General features: G+C 40.3%; 1 long non-coding RNA gene across 1 annotated transcript; it reads right to left on the bottom strand.

The window, feature by feature from the left end:
• Nucleotides 1-427: 427 nt before the first annotated feature.
• LOC107318835 lies at nucleotides 428-1,982 on the bottom strand. Its single transcript, XR_001557519.1, has 2 exons — nucleotides 1,879-1,982; nucleotides 428-1,018 (listed from the first exon to the last, which is right to left on the bottom strand). It is a non-coding gene; the product is annotated as an uncharacterized LOC107318835 (long non-coding RNA).
• Nucleotides 1,983-5,956: the final 3,974 nt, after the last annotated feature.

The following is a 5,956-nucleotide window of genomic DNA, read 5'->3' as shown; positions in this document are numbered from 1 at the left end:
ATGAGCTCCACTGTAGCTTTTCATTGTCTTCATGTAGAAGAGCTGCTTGTAGAAACATCATTTCATGCTGGTGGAAAAATTCTACTGGTTATGGGTTTTTTTTTGCTGTTATTGTTTTTTGTGGAACAGAGAGACTCAGTGACATCTTGGCTCCATCAAAACCAATTGCAAAACTCTTGCTGCCTAAATAGGCCCAGGATTTATCCCAAAAGTCAGAAAGAAAAAAAAAAGCATGGCAGGAAACTGCAGAAATTTAGAATCTGGGAACATCCCCTATCAGGAGTAAATTGATGCAGGGCTTATACGCACATTAACACGACTATCACAATCATTATAGCAGGAAAGCAAGATTCTGATACACTGAAATTAAGCACAGATATGTATCTGCTCAGCATATTCGTGACTGAGGTACAATATATTTCATCACTGTGGTTGCAGAATAATCTTTATTTTTTTCCATGGGAGATTACTCAAACCGCAATAACGTGTTTTCCCAAATTAAATAGATAACTTTACAGACTGCTGGGTAATAAAATATGAATAAAGACGAAAGACGTATCTTATTAAAAAAATTAGCTTGTCATTTTTCAGTCTCTTCTTTTGATTTGCAAGTTAATAAAAACCACAGCCAATTGCCATAGGGAGGACAATTAATTAGCCATATCTTAAATTATTGGGGGTGGGGAGAGAAGGAGAATGCTTTCTTTTGAAATATACATTACACATAGCAGAAATATATTCCAGCACTAAGGTCAGATATCTGGCACAAAGTCTGATGTCTTCCAATAACATTAATTGTTTGCTGTTGTTGTTTGTTTGTTTGTTTTCTTGGAGGATGGTTCTGGTGATGATAAAAGCTGATCAAAGGAATGACTCAATCTCCCAACCCTCTTGGTAAATGAAGTCGCCCATCTTTCTTCAGAGGGACACAAAGAATTGCACCACTGGATGCAGACAAGATCTGTGCAAGCAGTGTTCCCTTCCCTCCAACTGCTTTTTAAGCCAGCCCCAAGCCTCCCTGCAGAAACAATGCAGAGTGTTGGGAACCACCTGAGCAGCTCATGTGGGTCTGTCCCCAGAGCTGAGCTCAGCTGCATCACTGAGACCCAGGAGCTGCCTCCAGGCAACGACCAGGCAAGAACAAGAGTCCCAGAAATTCATCCAGGCACAAATTCAGGCAAACATCTCAGGCATGTCCCAACTATCAACTTGATAGAGGTCAGTGAGAGAATTTAGTCCCCAACCCAGTGTTAAGTTTCCTATCCAGACAGACCAGGAAGCCAAGAGAATATTAATAAAGGGAGATAGAAATATCCCCAAGAGCTCTGTGAGTTTTCTAAAATTAAGTACTTATTCCAAAGTGAATTAAGGCAATTTTAACTCTGCATGAAAGTTTCCACCCAGAAGGTTTGAATAATCCACTAATTCAAAGTTTTAATTAGCTCCTACAACTTTCACTGTGTTCTTTTGCAGAGGCATAGCCAGTCTTTAAATCTGTACTGATGCTGCCAGTGAGGAACTAATTGTGGAGCAGCTCTTGTAACTGAATGTACACCCATCTACTAAAGAAAGTAAAATGCAGATATCTAAGTTGTTATCCCACAGGACAGCAGAAAGCTGCTAAATAAGTACCTAATTGGTGAAGTCTCATTTGGACCACATTTATTCTGAGTTAAGAGGATGAATACATTATTCAGCTTTCCAAGTTCTGCAGCTGTTAGCGTCGCTAATTTGCATTACCATTACACAACATACTGGCCCCACAGAGGTCACCATCCAAAGGCAAGAAATTACAAGAATGCTCAGACAGAGTAAAAATTACAGGGAAACCATAAAATGAAAACGACCACCATGGCATACAGCCTCAGTACTACTAACCTTTGTCATTAGCCAACAGGGCAGGGTATGAGCTTCAAGGAGGATAATGGCATTGCTCTGTGCAGGCTGATGGTGGTTTTCTTCTATGTGTGGGGGGTTGCCTAGCAGAAAGGAACAGAAATGTGTGATTGAAAGGATAATTAGCGGGTGATGAAGGCCAGAGTTAAAGGCTGACTGAAGGCAGGGACTTAGATCTCATTTGATACAGACCATAAGGTAAATCAAATGGAGAAGAGTCTGCAAAAGCTCTGGAAAGCAAAGCGATTTGATGGAGGAAAGGATGGAAAATACATGTATTGTACAATCACAGTGATTTCCAGTTCCTGTAATTGAGCCACATGGCAACTGTCAAAGCTAAGGCAAAATGCTGCAGAAATGAAGGAGCAGCTAGCATCTGGACATGCATTCTTATTATGCTTACATGAGACCTAGACAAAACGTAGATTCACAACTCACCGAGCTACCAGAGTCTAAGCACTGCCTGGATAAGAGACAACTGTGATAAGATGATGATGACATTTCAAAATAGAGGCACGTGGAACTGTAAGCTAAGAAAATTTCAACAGCTGATGTCTAGATATTCACAAGGAGGTTTTAGGGGCCCATATTTCAATTTGGTAGGAAGGAGGAGGTCTGCAGAAGATGGTTGAATGAGCTGTCACACAAAGAAGATATCATCATTATGTCCACTTTCTCATTTATACAATTGCATTTTATTGCTATAGAATTGGCTGTGCTCAGACAGCATCAGCCAGCGATATTCTTCTCCTTATCATGTTCTGAGTTGTCAGGGCTTCACGGTGACATATATTCCAAAGGGAACAGCATCACTGTGCCTCACAGCAAGGGCACCTGCTATCATCAGAGACTTAAACACAAAGTTCAAAGCTTTGCTGTGTTACTTAGCATCTTTATGGAAAGATCGTCTACTTTACTAAGAGTGTTACCAATTAAAGCCTTGTCGCTTCACGCTATTTTTATAAGTTAATAAATGCAAAAATGCTATAATTGATTGTTATTTGCGCATCTTCATTTATTGTGAAATTTTCCGTTCAATGTCCTCTCTCACTAAAAGCTCAGATACCAGTTAAATCTGCCAGGGATTCTAATTGCTAAACTACTCTGTGCTAAGGGTAAATTTCCTTTGTTGAAATGTTCTTCACTTAGATTACTCCAGTTGTAAGCAACACATAGGGGTTTGTATTTGCTAACCAGCAGAACAGGGAGCAGCGCACCGCGGGTTTCACATCATCTTCAAAGACTCATCTCACTGACCTGCCTGAGCAGCTTCTGATTAATGGGATACATGAGAAAGAAATCACTATTGTCCTGTCATTGATCCAATGGACGACAGTACGAACTAGACAACATGTTGCCATGAGAAGATTTACTGTGACGGTCTCCATTTTTGCCTCTAAGGGATCTTTGTTCATTTACTGAGGATACTTCTGGAAGATACCTCATCCCTGACTGCTTCCATAGCATTTACAAAATACTCAGTCCTGGATTAAAGGTTTCAAGGTGATAGCTTTGCAGGCTAAAATCAGCTCTTCTTACCCATAGGAATCATTTAGTTCGGACAACAAAAATACAAAAAAGACGAGGATTTGGAAGTTTCATTACACAATTTGTAAGCACAGTTAGGTATTTGTATTTATATTCTGGAGTATTACTAAAAATTGCAAAGATGCAAAAACTGTTGCAGAAAGAAAGGCCTCATGAAGACACAACAGGGCCCTAAAAGTTGTACAGCTGTTTGACAGAAACATCACGATTCTCTGCCTGCTACTTTGCACTCGTGTTACCATTCACTACTTCTAGCTCAGAAATCTGTGTCCAGCTGCTTTTCTCAATGCATTTTTTTTCAGCTGGAGGTTGTTGAATCCAGCTCAGGAAGAAATTTGTCTTTAACTTACGGCGTTTCTCCCTGTTTGCAGCTATGTCTTATGCAATAGCTCTCTCCAGCTCCTTCCAGCAGTGATGTGATTGGAACCGCACTGCCTGCAGGGGCCAGGTGTAATATGGATCTGCTCCCCAGAGAAATAAAAAGGGTAAAAATAAACGAGTTCACGGTTAAATTGGTCTGTCAGGAGGGAAGAGCTTCCACACCTTGACATTCCCCTTGGCATCCTCATTTTCCATAGTGCAAACCCATTAGATATCCCTGCAAAAGTAATTGAAGGACTCTTGAGGAAGAAGCAGAGCCTTCCCATTTCACATAAGCAGAATAAAAGTTAAACAACGGCGTGGACACAGCATCATAAACCAGATTGCTCAAACATCTGCTGCTCCTCTCACTGCTATAAAGAATTCTTCAAAGACACAGTGAAGGTTCATTAGCAAACACTGCATGAGTAGGGAAAAAATAACAAGCCCATAGTTCATCAGCTTATATCATATCTACATAGGGGGCAAATAGAGGTCTTCATATATCTGCCTCAGCTACTCAGCAAAGGATTTACATAAAGAAAAAAAATTACAAGACACTGTCATACACGTCAGCAAGTACACTGTTCTGTTCTATTGGATTAGAGGGTGCTGTTCTTGCTCACTCACCCCTCTCTCAAGGCATTAGTCTTTAGCACAGCAGTAGCATGTTTACATGCCTCCTTGGCATGTACAACACAGTACAACAGGCCCATATTGAATACTAGTTAAAGAAGACGTGAAGAAATGGGAACATTACATTGTGTTTTCTAGATAAATTAAGATTTCACTACCAGATCTTTGAAAAGCCAGAGCATCATTTACTCTATTCATTCTACTCTATAGCACGGCTAATGGATATAGATAGCTGAACTGGTACTTGAATAGCAAACCATAGTTCCCTTCAAATGGGATGGATGTTCAGCACTGCAGAGCTGGGGCAATTAATCTGTCACTGATCGGCAGGTAGTGTTAGCAGAATAGTGTTTCCTCCTCACCATCTTTTGCAAGAGAGGCAACAGGAGGCTTATGCTGAACTTGAAGGGTCTGCCAAAACAGGGCCATATGAAATGTTTATCATCTATCTAGTCTTCAGGAGAATATGATCAACCATACAAGAGAAGTTAGAGCCAGCAGTTCCTCGAGCTACCCAGTTGAGAGAAGATCTTATATTTACCTATCAGAAATCAAGCCCAAGGTAGGCAACAACCCAAAGCAGACAGGTTTGTAACAGCAGATGTTATAGCAGATAGGGAACAAAATCAGTTGAGGATAATAGCGATTTGTTTGGGGCGTACCTGCAAATCTAAGTTCGTAATTGAATATTTAAGCTGGCCAAGCAGCTGCTCATATCTATTCCTTTCACAACGCCAAAGAAAGAAAATGTAAAATCTAAAAACTGCATTTCCATGCATCTCATTTCATGCACCAAAGACACATTTCTTTCTTCCAATTGCGGAAAACAGAAATGATCATGGAAAGAGGGACTGCAAGAAAGCAGCAGAAAACTTTGGAGAATAAAATCTGCAGGCCACAACCATTTGTTAAACTGAGCTCCTTTGTATTCTGGCTTTTTCATACTACACTCTGATGCTCCAAGCTCTCACAGCTTGCTATACTGGAAGACAGGACATCCCATTCAAAGCTGGAGATACAAGCTCTCAACAACAATGGAAACCATTAATGTTTCTTGGCTTCCACAGATCCACCTAACACAATTTAAAGTTTATAAAGAGAGAGATACAGAGGAGAACCAGTAACCAACAGATCTGTAAGATCTTCCTTCAAGTTGACAAGATATGAGGAGAACTAAATAGTTTGAGACCATGAAACATCTGGGAAAAATGTGAGATGATTCAAATAAACAGATGTATAGCCTAGATATAATCCCTTCCTGATACGTACTTTGTTTCATCACTGGAAAATTCCACAAGGAAAGAAAAGCCAACACACATGGTGGAATGAATACACCCTAGTATGCTTCAGAAAGCCAACGTGAAATAGTTCACACAGACATGTTAATGGTAGCAAGCTTACATCAAGACTACATCTCTGAATACGTGATCTCACTGACTATAAAAGCATATTGCAGTAGCAAGAGGAAGAAAGAACAGAGAGGAAGGATAACCACAGATTCTGTCATGAGAGTGCT

Source organism: Coturnix japonica, chromosome 10 (assembly GCF_001577835.2).
Source record: "Coturnix japonica isolate 7356 chromosome 10, Coturnix japonica 2.1, whole genome shotgun sequence".
Taxonomy (NCBI): Eukaryota; Metazoa; Chordata; class Aves; order Galliformes; family Phasianidae; genus Coturnix; species Coturnix japonica.
Note: the sequence above shows the minus strand (reverse complement) of the source record. Positions and strands in the feature narration are given on the sequence as shown.